At 34.6% G+C, this 22,152-nt stretch overlaps 1 protein-coding gene across 6 annotated transcripts in view; it reads left to right on the top strand.

Annotated features, from left to right (window-relative positions):
• LOC145267022 (uncharacterized) overlaps window positions 1-22,152 on the top strand; it is a 200,224-nt gene that overhangs the window by 43,092 nt on the left and 134,980 nt on the right. The window contains exon 2 of one of the 6 annotated variants that reach the window (XM_080122942.1): window positions 8,832-8,882. The exons of 4 other annotated variants lie outside the window; for them this stretch is intronic. The gene's annotated coding sequence lies outside the window, so the exon portion shown is untranslated. Of the gene's footprint in view, window positions 1-8,831; window positions 8,883-17,337; window positions 18,639-22,152 lie in introns of those variants that run through there. One more of the 6 variants, XM_080122947.1, reaches the window with a different exon arrangement.

Genomic DNA, 22,152 nt, shown 5'->3' with positions numbered 1-22,152 from the left:
CAGAAAGAAACGTATACTAGAAGATATATATACGCACAAAAATAAATGCTGGTAAAGAAATATATGGAAGTTTTAAAAGCCAAGAGCAATGCGGAAATGACCAGAATCACAAGAGTAAAGACAAGAAAAACAAACAAACAAACAAGTAGATGGGTATGTTTGAATAGAGAAATGTCTATTTATTCATTTATCACTCCTCCAAGTTATTGGTATGTCCGGTGTATATAAAGTTCGTTGGTGGTATGAAACTTTGATTAATTTCAGGAGAAATATCTCCCATTTCAAAAAGAAAACAAGAGTATACCGGTCCTGTTCGCATTGCTCTTGGCTTTTAAAACTTCCATGTGTGTACATATATATATATATATATATATATATATATATATATATATATATATATATATATATATATATATATATAAGCTGTGTGTGTGGTCACGAATAGGCTCCTATATGGTTGACTATTTTAAAAAACTGATTACATATAATGATAGAAGATGTATCGAGACACGGGAATGGGTATGTTTGATCTGGCATAATGATTCATTAAAATTGTGTGGTCTGCGTTCGCGCCTGGTCCACAATGTATGGAAATAAAAAAATTAAAAATTAAAAAAAAAACGTTTACAAGTGTTTTTGATATAGATGTACATAATAATACTTTGATAAGTATGTTTTAACTTAAATAGGGATGATATAATAAAATTGTGGAGTCTGCGTTCGCGCCTGGCCTCCATAAAATGGAAATAGGCACAAACTTTAATAAAGACTTTTCATATCTATCTGCATAAGTATACTTTGATAATTATGTTTCAGTTTGTAGAAATATGGTATAATAAAATTATGGGGTGTTCGTTCGCGCCTGACTTCCATAGAATGGAAATATGTCACAAAGTTTAACAAGGTTTTTTAATATAGATCCACAGAATATTGTGATAAGTGTTTCAGTGTGAACAGGTATGGTATAATAAATTATGGGGTTTATCTATTTTATTTTTACTTTCATCATATTTTGCTTTGGTTTTGATACCCCCAAATTCGAAGCTATCTCTTTACAACCCTTCCTTTTCATAACCTATCATACATTCATAAATCAGAGTCCATTTCCTGTAGGCTGCTTTTGAACCCAGTCTACGACGGGTACTTTTGCTAGTATATATATATATATACACGTTAGTAGCAGTTCTAATCATTTAGCAATGTTTTAAAGCTTCATCACTCACTCATTTTTCGACCAAATTTCAAACAACTAAGCTAAGGGAACAGCGAGGATACTAAAAAGAGCTCTCGGTTGGTTTCAATAAAAAGCGGGGCAATGTTGGCAGCTGGTTTGGCTGCCCCATACCCAGCATTACAAACTTCAAAGGAATAAAAATAAAAATAAAATTAAAATAAAAAATAAAAAAAATATTTTCAATTATTCGTTCAGTAAAACAGAATTCATGATTAATTTTCTCGTGTTCAAAATCGAAAAAATATGTAAGAAGGTGAGCGACGCTTTTTATGTCTTTTTCAGAGCGCAACGTACGGATGAAAGAAGGGACAAGCATCCTTTCGTAAGGGCTCATCCCCTAAAAATAATGACTCCTGTGTTTTCTGGGTTGCTCTGCTCGCTCCGCCTAGCTAAAAAAAAAGTTTTTTTTTAATAATGAAATAGATAAAAAGAATAAAACAAGATGTGTTAGTTTCAGATAACGATTAAAGTTTAAAAAAATTTAATTCATTAGATTCTGCCCCCCTCTAATTCCCTCGTTATCTATCTGTCTGTGTGTCTCTCTATCTCTCTATCTCTCTATCTCTCTCTTTTCTCCACTCCCCCATTCTCCTTCTTTGTCGTTTGTCCAATCTTTTTGAAATGAACAATCCTTTCATTTTTATCCCTTTGCGATGAGTAATTTATTTATTTATTTTTTTTTTATTCAATTTTCACCCCAAACAAGGAACAGTGCCACTGTAGGGGGCTACTATCGGGTACATAAGTTGCAGGAGCATTCTGAAGGGAGATGAGTAGCAAGATGTTTGTTCACATTACATTTGAACTTCTGCATGTCAGTACAGTTGGGAAAGCAGAATTCAGGAAAGGAGTTCTAAAGTCTTGCAGCTCTGGGGAAGAAACTATTGGAGTAAAAGGCTTTCTTACACCTAGGGTTCTCTACTGTGTAGGGGTGGGACTTCGCTGCTTGTCGGGTTTGTCGGGGGTAGTCATGTTGAGGGGGTACAAGTGCTTGTAGTTCGTCAGAGCATTCACCATTAAAGTACTTGTTGAACAGGCAGCGGGATGCAACATTTCGTCGATGGGACAGAGGCTGAAGCCTAGATGACAGTTCAGGATGTATTAGGTTGGCGACTCTCTTTTGAACCCTGTCCAGGAGTGAGAGACTAGTAGCAGATGCATCATTTATTTATTTATTTATTTGCAAACTATCATCCTCATCTTCACAGTTGTTGTTTCATCACGTTTCGGCCAACTATTCCTCCGGCCTTCGTCAGGTGGTAAACCACTACGGGATAGGAATACTGAGTCTCTTAACAGTATCCTCAGTAATTACTGCCTTCCATAGTTGTCACACCACGTTTTACTGAGTAATTACTGAGGATACGGCTAAGAGACTCAGTATTCCTACATTCTCTGATTAACGACTTGACGAAGGCCGGAGGAGTAGTTGGCCGAAACATTTTGAAACAACAACTAGAAGATGCGGATAAAAGTACACAAATAAATAAATAGACAATGTATTTATTTTTTTATTTAGTTTTTTACAAAGGAGTCACCGCTTATCAAGGCCCAGAGACCACTCGAAGATAAGGGTCAATGAGTGTACAGTGGTCAAGGGGAACATGTTAGTCATCATTAGTAGTGGAAATTTGGGTAAATTGGATTACTTAAGAAGATGGCTCATCAAGAATTTGTTCACATTGGACTTGAAGATGACCATATTGTAGTCAGTTGGAAAGCAGGAAAACGGAATAGAGTTCCACAGGCATGCAGTTCTAAGAAAGAAGCTTTGTTCATGGAATCTATGTTTAGGTTTAGCCAAGGGGAGAGGGGGGGGGCGCGATATAATTTCTCTTAGCGTGTCTATCTGTCAGTTTTGCCTTTTCTCGAAAACTATTGAGCTGATATGGCTAGAATTTTTTTTATGTACCTTTGTTATGAGAAGGTGCAGCGAGCTGTGTATTACAGTATCTGTTCGATGCACAGTTAGGGATTAATAGGAATTCGTCCGCACAATACCATATTTTTCTCTAGAAGTTTTCTCGGAAACTAGTGGGCCGATATGACTGAAATTTTCTATGGACCTTTGTATGCAACTAACTATTATGGTATCTGTTTGATGCACAGTTAATAGCGATTAATATTTAATGCAAAAATGGGCACAAACTTAACTCTATACAACCATCAATTTGGCATAAAGCACCCATTCTAATCAACTGGCTATAACTAATTTATATATATATATATATATATATATATATATATATATATATATATATATATATATATATATATAATAGACAAATATTACATAGTCGCTACACTGAATATTCTAATGCTTTGGACAATTAGTTTGCAAGAACTAAAAGTGCTCATCAGGCGACGTAATACAGTTTATGTGCCACTGAAGGGACTATGTAATATTTGTCTATATAAATAAAAATATTATATTTTGCTCTTTTATATTGAGCACTCTTAATAACCTCGTTTTAATTCATGAGTTTTACCTCCTGAATACCTTTAACTTGGAATATATGTGTATATATTAGTGTTGGATCAATTCATCAGAATCGGGAATCGAAATAATATAAATATATATATATATATATATATATATATATATATATATATATATATATATATATATATATATATATATATATAAACAAATGACAAAGGTCTATATTCCAAATTTCAAGATGTTGATCCAAGAATTGTGCATGTCAACATACTTAAAGAAATAAATTGTAAGATGGTCAACATCTTGAAATTTGGAAAATAGAATTTTGTCATTTATTTGCTATATGCTCTGTAGTTACATCGAACTTCATAAATTGTAGGATTGCTAGAAATCCTAGGTGAATTTCCATATATATATATATATATATATATATATATATATATATATATATATATATATATATATATATATATATATATTACCCTTCACCGGACTATCCATTCATGTGAAATCTTATCATTTTTCTTTTACCTCCTATTCCCCTTACCTCACCCTTTTTTTTTTAACCAAGTAAGATCTGTGACTTACTTGTAGTTTCATTAAATACTTTTATATGCAAAATCCGATCCTGCATTTTGCTAATTCCTGCCCTCTGATGAGAAGGAAAGTTTTTCTTCGAAACTCCGCGGATTAAGAACTATCCACTTATCTTGTGCTTTCTTTTTTTAAAATTAAATATGTTTTTAACTCTTTTTCAAGATGTCTTTTAACATGTTTTATTAATCATTTGTTCATATTATAAGCTCTGTTTCCTTTTCGGTTTTATTGAGCTTTTACATCTGGTTGAGATTATTTTACTTGTAAATATTAACTCTTTACTTTTTTTTGACCAAGAGCGGAGGTCTGCTTGAAATATAAAAAAATAACAATAAAAATATTGAATACAAAAAGTAACATCGTTTTTCATGCTTCAAAAAAACCCTCATAACCTTTAAATCAATATATATATATATATATATATATATATATATATATATATATATATGATTACTTCATTTAATCACATAAATTAATATACAACGATATAATTTCTGCTTAAATTTTTCAGTATTTACTTCAACAGTGCTCAATACATAGGTAGAGCTAGGTAGTAAGTTATGAAAGTATATATGGCAATTATATATAAGTTATGAAAATATGTATGGCAATTAAGCTACACAGAATATTCCGTGTTTCTTTCTTGTGAGAATTCGTCAGCCTGACTAATTCTCATGAAAATGAAACGCGGAATATTCTGTGTAGCTTAATTGCCATACATATTTTCATAACTTATATATATAGACACCTATAGAAACAGTTGATTTCAATAAACATATAATTTATGGAACAAAGTCGAAAATAAATGGTCACAAATTTAATAACTAATATTTGGTTGACATTCCCTTTGATGTTTTTTTCTGGTTTTAATGCAAGGACTCTTCTAAGTATGGCATTGATCAGTTGACGAATATCATCTTGAGGAATTTCTTGCCATGTCTGGTGCAATGATGCTAACAAACAGTTCAGGCTTAAAAGATAGACTTCCTTTTCTTTTTGTGAAGGTATCGATCTAATATGCTCAAAGGGTTTTCAATTGGATTCATATCCGGGGACTGACTTGGCTATGAAAGTTTATTAATCCCGTTTTGGCTCAACCAATGTTGTGTCGTCGTAGTAGAGTGACAAGGAGCTCTGTTTTCCATGCCATGATTAAGGAGTTAACTTGGTTCGTTTTATCATTTGTAAATATTGGTCCTTTCATGTAATATAGAAACATATTTAGCAGAATTAAAGTTTCCTTTGCACTCCAGCAGGTCTGAGCGAACATCACTCCAAATTGCATCCCATATCATAAATGATAAACTCCCATATTCAAGCGTTGGCTGTAATCTTTTTAAATTAAACCCTTGTACCCATACCCTTCCATTGTCGAGAAATAATGCAAATCGTATTGGTGCACCTTACGAACTGGATTTTGCTGCTCCACTGGGAACTTACGCAAACTGCCGAAATATGCTGCGCGCTAATCCAGTTGATAAAGTCAATCAGATAGCGACAAGTAACTAGTCAATAAAAATTAAAGCAGACGACTTTTAATAAATTGAAAGAAAAAATGTTGTTTCAATGTTAATCATTCAGAGCACGCAACAATGGATCTAATTATTCTGGACAAATTATTACAGACGCTGCAGTAAGTTATGACTCCTCCAGATCATTTACCTGTGGACATACGACATGCTCAATAAAATAAAAAAAAGAAATATGAAGAGAGTATCTGAGGTGGTTCGGAACATACTGTTACCAATTGGAGAAGCTAACCCTAAAACCCTCCCTTAAAATTTAGTTTTTAATCATACGGAAAAAAATGTTTTTTTACTTATTTGCATTTATATTTATTCATGAAACTTATAGTTGTTTGCTGTTACATGCCAACCAATGAAAAGGCGATGACAAATGCGCTTAGCCAATAAAAATCAAAGCAGACGACGTTTAATAAATTGAAAGAAAAAGTATCTAATTTTTAATCACGAACAAATTTAATCAGTCCAACCCTAACCTTAACCCTAAAAAACTTTTTTAAAATGTTTCTATTTATTTAAAACAAAAAATAAAAAACATTTATTCTTGAAACTTATAAGGTGTTAGATTTTACTTCGTTTTCCATTTTTTTTTTTTTTTCTTTTTCTGTTTCCTTACGTTTTTAACATTTGATCGGCATTCGGTATATTTCGGCAGTTTACGTCAGGTACCGATCGAGGTCGAGCAGACATTTACGTAAATCCGGTTCAAAAGCTGTAACAGTATCGAGGTTTCTTATCCGGTTTTCCTTTCAGACCTGATACATATTAGTACGTCACACATTCAGCCTAGATATATTTTAACGCAAGTCAGCTACACGGAAACGTTCATGTTTCATTCCCGGTAGTAATCATCAGACGAAATTCGATTGCAAACCAAACTGTTAATTCCGTCGTCTTCTAAGAATCTTAAAATCAAGGTCGTAACTCTGTAGTGTGCAGGGAGACATGGCGCTGGAGGGGGGAGGAGAGAAAAATCAATGCTGAAGAAATAAAATAAACAAAGCAAAAATAAAAAAAAATTGACTCATCACCAAAATCAATGCCGAAGCTTTAATTAGGGATCTCCGGATATTTTAGTTGTGTCGGATCGATATCTAGAGTGCATTAGCGCTAAAAGAAGGTCAAAGTATGCCGGGTGGAGTGCTGCAAAATATGCAAGTCAGGTGCTTGTTTACCTTGGCGATCTTTTAAACAAACGCATTTCAGGTGAAAACATTATGTACAGGGTGGAATGATAAAGTTGTCGCCCTAAAGAAAACAATACTACAGCCATTATTTTAAAACTTTTATTGAAAACATCAATTACGTAACTTGAGCTGACATCTATTCAATGTAGCCGCTTTCAGCCTCAATCACTGCCTCAATACAGTTCCAGAACTGGGAGCATGTCTTTTCCACAAGCGCCGGCAGGAACTCGGCAAATACTCGGTGGATAGCAGCAATCAGGCTAGCTTTGGTGTTGTGGGAGGTCATGTTGGTGATGTTCTTAACCTATGACCAAACAAAGTAGTCCAGCGGGTTCAGGTCGAGGGATGAGGTGGGCCAGTGAAAGAAGTGTACAAAGCCTGGATCTTTTGGGACTTATGGGCCAGCACCGAGTCCTGCTGCCACACCCAAGGTCTGCTAGCGGCTACCTGATTGCCCCAAAAGATCACCACTCTCTTCAGCTCATCCAGATACTGTCGGCTTTCAAGCTAACTTCGAAGATGTGAGGTCGCATGATGTGGCCCTCACTTGAAACCGCACCAAGACCATAGCCGTGATCGGAAACTTTGTTTTCATCACCCTGGGTACGTCCCTGTTATTCATGGCAATCCAGCGATGCAGTTTGAGGGTGCTGGCAATGGTCCTGTTGTCATAACTTGTACAGCGGCGCATCTCCGATCTCACTCATTGAACATTGTGTCACTTTCAGACATAATAGAAGAGTCTTATCGCTCTTAGGATTTGTACACAACTGGCCAACTAGTAAATGGTCTGAAAAAAAAAGAAAAAAAAAAGAAAGCCGGTTTTCATCAAACAGAAATCGAATCGTGTCTTTTTTCTAGGGCGACAATTTTATCGTTCCACCCTGTACTTACGTCATGTCGAAATTAGCATAAATTCCAAAAATTACGAAAAAAAAAAATGATCCAGTAGATGTGTTCGATGTGTTTTTAACAAAAAAATCCTCCACAATTACATTCTGGAACTCGTTGTTTTAAAGATGGCAGACCCTAAATTTTAGTCACTTTAAATCAAGGGAGATAAGTCAGTTTGCTATGTTGAACTAGTCGCACAACTCTTCTACATTAAAACTTACGATAACACTCGATAGTTCAGTAAATTCTACTTTTACCTGTAATTATTTTTCTACTGAATCATTTTTTAATAATTTTTCTTTTGGAATCTATACTAATTTCGACATGACAAGTAAGTACGTAATGTTTTCACCGGAAATGCGTTCGTTTAACATATAACTAATCTACACAAACACCCTACAAAGTGTCCAAGTCACTATACTTTGTTTGTTTTATATTTCTTGGCTGTTAACCATACTGTATAATTGCCAAGCATTGATATTTATTTGCTTCTCCACGAAAACAGAATGTGACACAAGGTCGTTTTTAATGTAAGGGAAAACCTGTTTTTCAAAAAGAGATACTCTTGAAGTAAGCAAAACTAAAAATTGCCTTAGTATAGAAAGGGTTTCCCTCCATTGACTAAGGATAAATTAATTTAAGTGTAGCTATTAGAACAGATACTACACTGTGATCTTAGCCCGAGTTTCCGATTTTAGCCGCTATCTTAAATAATGTGCGGGGTAGGGGGCATAAAATATATAAAATTTGAATTTTATATTTGGGGAAAATTTTTCAGATCCAAAGTTTAAGAATTATTTTTTTTTTAATCGTTTTTGAAAGTTCTTGAATTAACACAAACAGAAAGTTTCCTTGTTCGAATAATATCAAAACATCTTTTTACCGTTTTTTTTTATTTTTTTTATTATCATTATTATTATTATTTTGGATTTTTTTTTTTTTTTTTTTGATAGCGAAAGTTGTCGTATCACACAGCTGAAACTTTTGACCTTTTCAAAGAGCAAGTACGTATTTATAAAACTCGTCTTTGTGTCTTTTAGTTAGAAAAATAAAAAACAAATAAATAAAAAATACTTTGTTTTAATAATAATAATAATAATAATAATAATAATAATAATAATAATAATAATAATAATAATAATAAATAAACTTTTATAAATAAAACATTAAAAAAAATCATTTTTTATATTGAAATGCGAATACGAAAGCAAAGGTGCTATAAGTTTTAGAAATAAAAAAAAATAAAAAATAATAAAATAGCATTTTAAAAATTATTTTATTTTACTTTATTTTATTTTATTTACGTAAATGTGCACGTAAAAGTCGTTTCGTGTATTTCCTCAACTTTTATTATGTATAACTTTTGGAATTTAAATATAAAAAGCAATAAAAACAACTTCGAAAGTTTTCAAAAAATCAGTTGATATGTTTATCTTTTTATATAGGCATAGAAAATATATACATTTTTTTTTTTTTTTTCAACTTTGCACATCAACATCTAAGTGGGTCATAGACCATAAAACTTTTGTGCATTTTATTTAAAACAATAGTAATCAAATAGTTTCCCAAACCATGTAATTTTATCAGAAAGACGATATGCATGAAAAAGAACTCCAACATTATGTCATTACAATAGAAAAATGCGAGCACGAAAAGTAATATGGTTAAGCTTAGACATGGAAAAGTAAAGGACTAGTTGTTAAAACTGGAAAAGAAAAGGACAAGAGATTCTATTAAAAAAAATATAATAAATTTATAACTTAAAATATTGCAGCATTAAGAATTGATTATATAATTTTATAAATTGAATTTTTTTTTTTTTTTAAATCTTAATGTTGCAATATTTTAAGTTATAAATTCATTATAATTTTACTGGAATATCTTGTCCTTTTCTTTTCCAGTTTTAATAACTAGTCCTTTATTTTTCCATTTTTAAATTTAACATATTACTTTTCATGCTCGCATTTTTCTATTGTAATCCATGATTTTTCCAGGCTTCCAATAAATTCACTCGTTCTTTGTTTAATTTCAGTCTTATTTTTTGCCCCCCCCCTCCATAAACATATATGTAATAACAATGTACGGCACTCGTCTGCTTTCAATAAAATCTCCCCAATTATCTCCCTTTCATTCTCTCAGTTTTTTTGGTTTTTTTTTTACACAGTGGTCACTACTTATCAAGGCCCGGAAGCCACTCAGGGATAAGGGTTATTGCAAGTACAGTACGTTGCAGATTGGATGAAGTGTTTACTTAAGGGGGCGGTTTCACTTGTTACTTCTCTTTTCGAGACAGCAGTGAATTAGTAGCAACAGTAGTCACTGAACCGCCGTTGTTGCTATGGAAACCAGTCATAAAAAGCACCGCTCACCTCCTTACATATTTTTACGATTTTGAACACCAGAAAATTCATCATAACTTTTGTTTTACTGAATGAAAATTGAAAAAGAAATTTTTTTCACAATGTAGCTGAGAAGGTGATCTAAAAACTGTAATAATTGTTTAGAAATTTGGTCAAAAAATGAGTGAGTGGTGAAGCTTTAAAGCAGTTCTAAATGACTAAAACTGCCACTTAACATTATCATTCAAACACGGTAGTGTTTGAATGATAATGTTAAGATACTGCATATATATATATATATATATATATATAATTTAAAGGAGATTAGAACAATAGTCTAAAGAGCTGAGTGTATTTTAATGTAACAGTGAAATTACTAGTTTAATTAAAATACAGGAAATAGAAAGTGCTCGTTGTAATTTAGATATATAATAAGCTCGATAGTTAAATGTCCTAGAGCTAATTCAATATTAAGTAATGTGATTTATAATTTAAAATTTAAAAATCAAATTTTAATTAAATTAAAAATCCGTTTCATAAGAAGGAACAACAACAAAATCAATTATCTGTACGATCGTTTCGGAAAACAATGCTTTTTATTGTGGTATACATCAAGTTATGTAGAATAATTATATATAGTTTTTTGGTAAGCAAGGTCTCCTCATCAGCAAATTTAGGAGGGTTTTTATTGAATTTAAAAGACACCATAAATAAACCTAGCATTAAAAGTAAGGCAGATGAATCTTTTAATTTTTCTTTTTTTTTTTTCTTTTTTTTTTTTTGCTACTAATTCAGTAAGATAAAAAAAACTATAGCAAACATCTAAATGACTACTTTAACCACAGTTCCTGATTTAAAAAAAAAAAAAAAAAAAGAAAAATTAAAAGATTCATCTGCCTTACTTTTAATGCTAGGTTTATTTATGGTGTCTTTTAAATTCAATAAAAGCCCTCCTAAATTTGCTGATGAGGAGACCTTTCTTACCAAAAAACTATATATAATTATTCTACATAACTTGATGTATACCACAATAAAAAGCATTGTTTTCCGAAACGATCGTACAGATAATTGATTTTGTTGTTGTTCCTTCTTATGAAACGGATTTTTAATTTAATTAAAATTTGATTTTTAAATTTTAAATTATAAATCACATTACTTAATATATATATATATATATATATATATATATATATATATATATATATATATATATATATATATATATATATATATATATGCGCATAAGCCTGAAGAGTCCTAGAGTGGATGAAACGTGGAATATTCAGTGTAGCTTAATCGCCATATATATTTTATAACTTACTAACTAGCTCTACCTACATATTGAGCACTTTTTAAGTAAATACTTAAAGTTTACGCATAAATTTATACTTTCGTATATTAATTTTATGTGAGTAAATTAAGTAGTTATATATATATATATTCTCAAGGGACTTTATTGGATTTTTGCCATATCCTTTTATACTTCAACTTTTTTCCTTGTCTCTGCTTTCATAATCATTATACTCAAACATTTTTATGATTTAATTCATATTTGTAGTTTCTTTTAATGCATTAACCTGCGAAATTTATTGTATACTTTTCAAATCTCTTTTCTCTCATGAGAAGAATTGCATTTTTCGAAACTCTGCAGAATAATGTCTTTACAGTTTATCGGTACTCTTTGTTAGATAATTAAAAATTCTGTAAACCTTTTCACAGGTTTTTAATGTTTTTTTTTGAAAATTTGAATTAATTTTCAATAAGATTTTTTATTATATATATATATATATATATATATATATATATATATAATGGCTGCTGGAACAAATACACAATGTTGGGTCTTCTATGAACTTTTTTTTTTTTTTTGCAACATTATATTGTCATGCATGTTTTTCTAATTTTTCTGAAGAGTATATGCATGAAAAGATACGGTATGGACATAATAATAACAACCGTTTATGCATAACGAAACGGATCTGTAAAAATTTACCGAAATTATAACACGCTGGAGGCGCTGTCTTGCATGAAAAATAAATGCATGAATCTTGGAATGTAACTATTATTATGTTATTCTTTTATGTGTGCTCTGTTGTTTTATTCAACATACAAGGAGTGAAATATAATTGAAAAAACATGTAAGAATTACAGTTGAGCTTGGATTCTGCATCTTTGGATTTTACTGTCATTGGATATTTTACCCATCATCAGACTGTCCATTCACGTGAAATCACTTTTTTATTCACCCTATTCCCTCTGCTTCACTTTTGGTTATCAAGTAAGATCTATTATTTACTTGTAGTTTCATTTAATACTTTTTTGCAAGCAAAATCCGATCCCGCATTTTGCTAATTCCTACCCTCTGATGAGAAGGAAAGTATTTCTTCGAAACTCCGTGGATTAAGGACTATCCACTTATTTAGTGTTTCCTTTTTTCAAATTAAATATGTTTTTAACTCTTTTTCAAAGTGTTTTTTAACATGTTTTATTAACTACTTGTTCTTATATATATATATATATATATATATATATATATATATATATATATATATATATATATACACGCACACAGGGTGTCCAAAAACTCACTGAAGGGTTTTGAACTTAAATAGATTATTTATTTTTGAGGATATCATTCTAAAATTTTAACACAATCTGACTAAGACATTGGGAAATTTTAAAAAAATGCAAAATTCAAACAATTTTTATTTATGAAAAAGTAATATCTTTTAAATGTTGCCCATTTTCAGCTTCGCATATTTGTGCTCTTTCCAAAACATTATTCATGACAGATTGCAGAATCTCTGGATTGCGATTTAACTTCCTTATTTCATTCCGCCAGCTGGCAGACCTCGAAACATCAAACGTCAAACCCTGCAAGAATTAAAGGAAAACATCAGGAACTTAATTTGCATTTAGTAACATTTATTTTGTTATAATTATTATTATTACATTTGCACTCCGAACAAGGCACAGTGCCACTTTGATGTAGGGGACTACTATCTAGGATATGATTTGCAGAGACACTATGTAGGGAGTTGAGCAGCAAGATGTCTGTTTACATTACACTTGAACTTCTGCATATCAGTACAGTCAGGGAAGCAGGAACCCGGAAGGGAATTCCAAAGTCTAACAATCTTAGGGAAGAAACTATTAGAGTAAAAGGCTTTCTGGCATGTGGGCATCTCTACTGGGTAGGGGTGGGATTTTGCTGCTTGTAAGGTTTGTCAGGGGTATTTACGTCGAGCGGGGTACAAGGGTGTGTAGTTTGTTGGAGCATCTGCCATTAAATACTTGTAAAGCAGTTTCTTTCTTAGAACTGCACGCCTTCTTGTAAAGAAGTTTATTTTTTAGAACTGCACACCTGTGGAACTGTCTTCCGTTTGCCTGCTTTCCAGCTGACTACAATATGCTTGTCTTCAAGTCTAATGTAAATAAGTTCTTGATGAGCCGTTCCACTTATGTTAACAAATTTACTAAATTTCCATTACTAGCGATTACTATATTGTCCAATCGATTACTGTACATTCATTAACCCTTATCCTTGAGTATCCTCTGGGCCTTGATAAGTTGTGATGCCTATGTACAAAAAAAAAAAGAAAGAATTCTTGATAAAATTATTTATTACAAGAATTGGAAATCCATAACAATTAGACGACAGTCACTCGGATGTAAACCGGACACACAAAATAAATAACACCCACACTGTCCTATTAATATATAGATAAAGAAAAATTTTAAAGAGTCTCTCCAAGAAAAACAAACCCCACACCATATTTTCGTACCTTAAAAAAATCAGCTTTCATCACTAACTTTTAAAAAAGAACATACTACTCACATGTCAGCTAGAGCAGGGAGTAAAGGCCTCCTGAACTCTTAGATAATTGACATAAAATGACCCAAAGGTTTGACATGCCGTAAAACCCAACAAACAGACAGACAAACCACCAAACAGACAAACAAACAGACATGCGAACAAACAGACAGACAAACAAACAAACAGACAAATAAACAAACAAACAAACAAACTTGAACTCCTGAACTCCTAGATAATCGACATAAAATGACCCAAAGGTTTGATATGCCGTAAAACCCAACAAACAGACAGACGAACGAACAAACAAACAAACAGACAAACAAAGAAACTGACAAATAAACAAACAAACAAACTTGAACTCCTGAACTCCTAGATAATCGACATAAAATAACCCAAAGGTTTGACATGCTATAAAACCCAACAGACACAAAACAAACAAACAAACATACACAAAACAAACAAACAAGCAAAAATGCCCTATTTCTCAATACTCGGACTTATATTTATAAGGGAGTCACCACTTATCAAGGTCCGAATGTAACAGAGCGCGGAGACAAATGTATACGAAAATGCGAAGTGACGTCACTGTATGGACTATAAAAAGGAGGAGTGCACGTTAGAGAAGACGATCTCGTTAGAGACGTGGGTGACGTTACGGCTATAATGAGAAGTCATGCGTGGCGGAAGAATGAGGAAATAGATGTTGTTGTTACAACAGGGAAAAGCGAGTTGAAGTTCTTTCCTATTCATTGTCTACTTTGCGACTGAGACTACAACGTATGGGGTAACGTTACACGAAGTGTCAGTGAGTGTAAAGTGACCGTTAGCGGTGGAAATTGGGTAGAATTTGATTATTTAAGGTAAGAGCTCAACAAGAATTTGTTTACATTGGACTTGAAAGCTATCATGTTGTAATTAGTTGGAAAGCAGACCACCGGAACAGAGTTCCACAGGTGGCCAGTTCTAGGAAAGAAGCTTTGTTTATGGAATTTGCATTTAGATTTAGGCACACATAGACAGTATGTGGGGGGGGGGTATTTCAGTCGAGTAGACGGAGGGGTGGACAACGAAAAAGTGATCTCTGACATCCAAAGAGAGAAAGGTATCCAATAATATTCAAACTATCTTTTTTCTAATACTTTTATTTTTTTAGTACTAGGACTTATACTTGAGTCTTTGAGATATACAATTAAGGAGTATCCCCGTGCCATCACCGCACCTGTGCACGCAACTGGTTGGAGGTTACATTTTATGAAACATTGTGAATAATCCTACAAAATGGAGTGGTGCTCTCCCCTACATCTCTGTAGTAGTTAATGAACGGGGAGCTTTTGTATGGTCTTATACATATTTTCTTGTTGTTTATCTGTATTTCTCTTTGACTATCTGTCCGTCCATTCCACTTTATCTGAAAAAATTACTAGGCCGATCTGACTGAAATTTTGTACAGACCTTTGTTATAATACGGTGCACCGAACAGAGTATTATGGTATCCATTCAATGCATAGTAAGGGATTAGTATTTAATACAAAAATGAGCTTAAATTTAACCATATTCAATCATCAATTTAGCATAAGTCAACGAGTTTAAATTTTGTTCGTTTTTAACAGGTTAATAAGTACAATTATACTATAATCCAGAAAGATACCGACAATATTAATAGTTTTTGTTTATATGTTCAGTTTTTAGCAAGCCATAGCGCCCAGTAAGGGAGCTATTATACAAAGGGGAACGATAAAATTGTCGCTCCAGAAAAGCCGACATAATTCTATTTTCATTTGATGAAAACCGGTTTCTTTTTTTTTTTTTTTCTTTTTTTTTTTTTTTTTTTTTTTTTTTGCAGACCATCTACTAGTTAGCCAGTTGTGTATAAATCCCACGAGCGATAGGCGCCTTCTATCATGTCTGAAAGTGACACAATGTTCAATGAGCGAGATCGGAGATGCGCCGCTGTACAACTCATGCTCTCTACCGATCCAAGTTATGACAACAGGACCATTGCCAGCACCCTCAAAATGCATCGCTGCATTGCCATGAATAACAGGAACATGCCCAGGGTGATGAAAACAAAGTTTATGGCTACGGTTATGGTCTTTGGTGTGATTACAAGTGAAGGCCACATCATGCCGCCTCACATCTTCAAAGTCAGCTTGAAAGTCAACACGAAAGTGTACCTGGATGTGCTGAAATGTGTTGTGATCCCTTCGTTCAATCAGGTAACTGCTAGCAGACCCTGCATGTGGCAGCAAGACTCTGTGTCGGTTCACAAGTCCAAAGAGACTCAGGCTTGGCTTCAGAAGGAGTGCTACGACTTTGTACCTTTCTCTCACTGGTCCCTTTTACTCCCCTAACCTGAACCCGCTGGACTACTTCCTTTGGTCATACGTCAAGAACATCACCAACATGACCTCCCACAATACCAATGCCAGCTTTATCACCGCCATCTGCCAAGTATTCGCTGAGCTTCAGGCCGGCGCTTAGGGAGAAAGCATGCTCCCAGTTCCAGACCCGTATCAAGATGGTGATTGAGGCTGAAGGTGGCTACATTGAATGGATGTCAGCTCTAATGAAGTAACCTGAATTGATTTTTTTCAATAAAAATTTTTAAAATGAAGCTGTAGTGTTGTTTTCTTTAAGGTGACACTTTAGTCATGGCATCCTGTATTAAATCTGTTGCCAAGGTCACCGTAAAAATGGTTGCATCATTCTATCGCTCCGGAAGGTATCTTACGTGTGACGCAGTCATCTACTTATATAAGAGCAATATTTTTTTTTTTTTTTTTTTTTTACACAGTGGTCACCACTTATCAAGGCCCGGATGCCACTCAGGGATAAGGGTTATTGCAAGTTCATTACGTTAGTGTGGAGATTTGATGAAGTGTTTACTTAAGGGGGCGGTTCATTAGGAATTTGTTAACATTGGACTTGAACACATCCAAGTTGTAGTCAGGTAGGAAGCAGGCAGACGGAACAGAGTTCCACAGGCGTGCAGTTCTAAGAAAGAAGCTTTGTTCATGGAATCCACGTTTTGATTTAGGCACAGATAAAGAGTGGGGGAAATTTTTCACAGTGAATTCGGCTAGACGGGTGTTTTTCGTGAAAGATTGGCGAGGGGGGACCAGAAATTGGAGTTCAGACGAGCACCTGCCATGAAAATAACGATAAAACAAGGATAGGCTTGCAACGTCTCTTCTGTGGGAGAGAGGTTGCAGGGTAGAGAAAAGGGCATCCCCCACTAAGCCACAAAGTTTATTTTATACTCTGTCAAGGCAGGACAGGCTGTTTTTAGCAGCTCCTGCCCAGATATGGCAGCAGATGGAGTACTGTTGCCACATCTGGGAAGAAGTTGCTCATAGCACTCTATCCTGCCTTGACAGAGGTCAAAACCGGTTTCAAAAGCTAGTAGATGATGCCTTTCTCTTCTCCCTGCAACCTCTTTCCCACAGAAGAGACGTTGCAAGTCTCTCTCTGCTCTATCGGTATTTTCATGGCAAGTGCTCGACTCGACTTACATCTATGATCCCCTCCCCCAACAAAATTTTCACATTAAGCACTCGTCTAACTACAACCACTATCTAAAATTGCTCCCGCTCTCTTATCTGTGCATAAATCTAAACACAAATTCCATGAACAAGGTTTGTTTTCTAACAACCGCTATTAACAATTTTCCCCACTCTCTATCTGTGCCTAATTCTAAACGCAGATTCCATGAACAAAGCTTCTTTTTTTTTCCTGGAACTGCCCGCATGTGGAACAATATTCCATTGGCTTACTTCCCGGCTGATTACATTATGGTAGCCTTCAAGTCTAATGTAAACAAATTCTTGGTGAACCGTCCTTTTAAATAATCAAATGGTACACAACTTAAAATTAACGATTACTACACTACCACTATACATGTATTAGCCCTCATCCCAGAGGGGCCTTTGAGCCTTGATAATTGGTGACCCCTTTGTAAAAAAAAAAAAAAAAAAAAAAAAAAATACCTGCTTGTGGAACTTTGTACTGCAGACCTGATTGCCAGCTGACTATAACATGGTCGTCTTAAAGTCCAATGTAAAGAAGTTCTTGTTGAGCTGTCCCCTTAAATAATGAAATTTTACCAAATTTCCCACTATTGACAATCAATATGCTGTTGTCTAAGTAACCAATGAACCAACCCTTATCCTTGAGTGGTCTCTGTGCCTTGATAAGTGGCGATTTCCTTATATATAAAAAAGAAGAATTATCCAATAGTAGTCGGAATAATGTAGAACGCATCTTCGTCTAGCATCAAAAAAAGGGCTTCTGCGTATCTTGACCTCTATGGTGTGGATTGATTTGGTAGTTGAAGAGGCGGCAATTTAAGGTACTACCGTCGGCTGTTGCCTCGGCGATCCCTCCTCAACTTTCCCTTCCCCCCACCCCCACCCACTCCCAGTCTCTCGAACTTGAAATCCCAACCTCCTCCCTTCCCCTAACAACCACCGACAGGTTCTTCTTCCCCTTCTCCTCTGACGAACATTCAGTGGGCGCTATGCTGCAAATCGGTTGCCGTTTGTTGTGGGAGCCATTTCATCTCCAAACTGGGTCGTCTTCTTTAAACGAGGCCATAACGCAAAAAGGTAATCGAGCCCTCTCTCTCTCTCTCTCTCTCTCTACTTCTCTTTCTTTCTTTCTCTCCCATCCCCCTCTTTACACCCCATCTTGCTTTCACTCTTTCTCCACTTCTTTTCTTGTTTCCTTCTCTCTCTCTCTCTCTCTCTCTCTCTCTCTCTCTCTCTCTCTCTCTCTCTCTCTCTCTCTTTATCTCTCCACTTCCCTTCTGATTTCCTTCTTTGTCATTCTCTCTCCACTTCTCTTTTCTCTCTCTCTCCCTCTAAACACACACACACACACACACACATATATTTCCCTCTCTCCCCCCCTTTTTTTCCTTTCCTTCTTTCTCTCCTTTTTTTCTCCATATATATTTTTCTCCCTCTTTTCTCTCTCTCTCTCTCTCTCTCTCTCTCTATATATATATATATATATATATATATATATATATATATATTCCCCTGTCTCTCTCTTAATCCCTTTTCTTTTCTCCCTCCTTTTTCCTCTTTATTTCTCTTTATTTTTCTCTCTCTCCCTTTATTTTTCTCTCTATCTGTGTCTGCACACACACACACACACACACACACACACACACACACACACACACACACACTTATTTATTTATAGGGCTGATGCTACAATCCTTCCCTTGTCTGTCTGCTGGAATAATAATCGGTCGCTATTATAGTACACGGCTTCCTTTCAACACGCACTTGTTTGGATGTAGCTTTTTTCTTTTCTTTTTTTTTTTTTTTGCAACGTGTACTACAACATATTACGTATTAAGAGTGTATAGTAATAAAACTAGCAAACATACTCTCCCTTTTGGCCTTCGGGACAAGATCAAAGTGTATTATCTGTTTTTCTGCACTTCAATTTCTTGTTCTGTCAGTGGAGGAGAAATCCTTCACGACTGAGACAATTTTTATTTTTGTTCCTTTTCTCCACGTTAAAAAAAACAAAAAAAAAACGACCCTGGTGTCTAACTCTGTCCCGTGGGGAGGCTGAGGCATTGTAAATAGGAACATACTCTCCCTCCTCCGGCCCTCAAATTTTTTGCGAGTATGGGAGCGTGCGTGTATTATGACGAACGAATATAAAGAACACCACTCCTCAAAGGAGGAGGTAATGCCTGTTACAATGGTCTCATGATAACAAAACATATATTATACTTTCTCCCCCGCCAAAAAAAAAAAAAAAAAAAAAAATTAAGGCGGTAATGCCTAGGAGGATATCGTGATGAACGAAAATATAGTAGAGGTTGGATGTAATTCCTGTATTATTTTATTATTAGAATCCTTTGAGATGAGTAATTTGTATATTTATTTACTAGCTGGGGAGCGGCCTGGTGTAAAATACGCTCAAATATGATATTTTAATTTTTCCAAATTCCGTATATCTATCTATCTATACTCCTATAAGTTCGTTTTTCTTTTGTGTGTATTGATATTCATATTAAACCCCCTCTTTTCTATTTATTTAATGTATTTATTTGCTTCTCCACCAAAGCAAATTAGGCACAAGGCCGTTTTTAACGTGGGGTAAAAACCAGCTCCCCTAAAAGTAGGCAAAAAGGGGGCACTCTGGTTACCAAAAATAATAATTGTCCCATTATAGAGGATTTCTCCTCCATTGACTGGTACAAATTATCAAGTGCAGCATCTGCAGAACAGATGGTATTTATTTGCTCCCCCACCGAGCAAATTAGGCACAAGGCCGATTTTTAATGTGAGGAGTGAAGGGAGGGGGAAGGGAAAAAGGGGACCAGCTCCCGAGAGGTGGGAAATGGGAGCTGGTTAATGGCCAGGCATGTGGGGTTGCCCCCACATCTGGTCTTTGCTAGTCATAGCTAGTCATAGCTTGTAGCATCTGCAGAACAGATGGTATTTATTTGCTCCCCCACCGAGCAAATTAGGCACAAGGCCAATTTTTAATGTGAGGAGTGAAGGGAGGGGGAAGAGAAAAAGGGGACCAGCTCCCGGGAGGTGAGAAATGGGAGCTGGTTAAAGGTCAGGCATGTGGGGTTGCCCCCACATCTGGTCTTTGCTAGTCATAGCTGGTCTTTGCTAGTCATAGCTTGCAGCATCTGCCAGAACAGATACTACACTTTGAGATATTAAATCTTTTATTCATGTTAAAAAATGCAGTCAAAATCAACGATGAACAAAAAACTTAGGCACATGGGCAAACACTTTGATCCTGGCCTGAAGGCCAAGAACAACAGAAAAAAGGCAAGGTTTTTATTTGCTCCCCCACCGAGCAAATTAGGGACAAGGCCGATTTTTTATGTGAGGAGTGGAGGGGAAATGGGGACCAACTCCCCGGGGAGTAGGGGAGCTGGATAGCGACAATTGGTATGAAGGGTTGCCCCTACATTGACCAAGGTCTTATATGTGGCATTACTCCCACATATGGTCTTTGCTTGCAGCATCTGCCGGAACAGATACTATATTTCGATCCTGGCCCGAAGGCCAAGAACAACAGAAAAAAGGCAAGCCTCTTTTCTATTTATTTAAAAAGAAAATACAATTTTCTTATACATTGGTTGTGAAATTCAATTCACTAGCACTAGATCTAATTAATTTGCATAAACTTTTAAACATTTATTTTAATTAATTCCTAGTTAGTTGCTTCGGTTTTCTAATGGGATAATCATCTTTAGTTAACTATTATGTGTAATTATATTCATGCAGATATTCTACATGATTTATACTTGCATAATATTTGCATTAAAAGTTTATAGTAAACACAAAATTGTTTCCATATATATTTATGTATACGTATATATTTTTGTTTAACAAATTTTGCCTACCAAACTCCTCCTAGAGTTTGTGGTCTACAGACATGAAAATTCATATATAAGGTATTTGAATCCATGCAAAACTTTATATTTGGGTTTTAGCCCGGAAAATCGGTGCAAAAAGTATGAAAATTTAAAAAAAATTAAATTTGCCAGGTGAAGGTCGAACGCCGGCATTACGAATGCATGACCTAGTTGATATTGGTTCATGTTTTAATTTTTAGCCTTGCAGTAAACATGTTTTCATAGCCCAGTCGTTGACGGCAGAGGCAAAATAAATCGTGAGCTAAACGTTTTGGTTTCGATTCCCGGTGGTGGCGCATGACTCTTTTTTTTTTTTTTTTTTTTATACTTTTTAAATCATTACTATATATTGCATCCAATCTATCTATCTATATATCTATAAAAGTGAAAATGTTCGTCTTTTCTCTATAGTAGTTAAGGAAGACTATTATACAGAAAGGCATTACTTTACATATTCAAACTTTTTTAATATATACATATGCACATAACTTTATGAACAGTACATAGGGCCCGAGCAAAGCTGGGCGGAACTTCTAGTATTATTATAGAATCGTGATTTCAAAAGTAAAAAAAATGTATTTGGGTGCCATCAGCTAGAATCGAAACTGAAAGCAAAACTGTAGCATTCAAAGCTGGTGACGTTACCACTGTACCAACCTGACGCACATATGAAATGATTAAAAATAAACTAAGATGAATTTACAAAATGTATAACG

This window comes from Euprymna scolopes, chromosome 42 (assembly GCF_053919585.1).
Source record: "Euprymna scolopes isolate OS-2025 chromosome 42, ASM5391958v1, whole genome shotgun sequence".
NCBI lineage: Eukaryota > Metazoa > Mollusca > Cephalopoda > Sepiida > Sepiolidae > Euprymna > Euprymna scolopes.
Note: the sequence above shows the minus strand (reverse complement) of the source record. Positions and strands in the feature narration are given on the sequence as shown.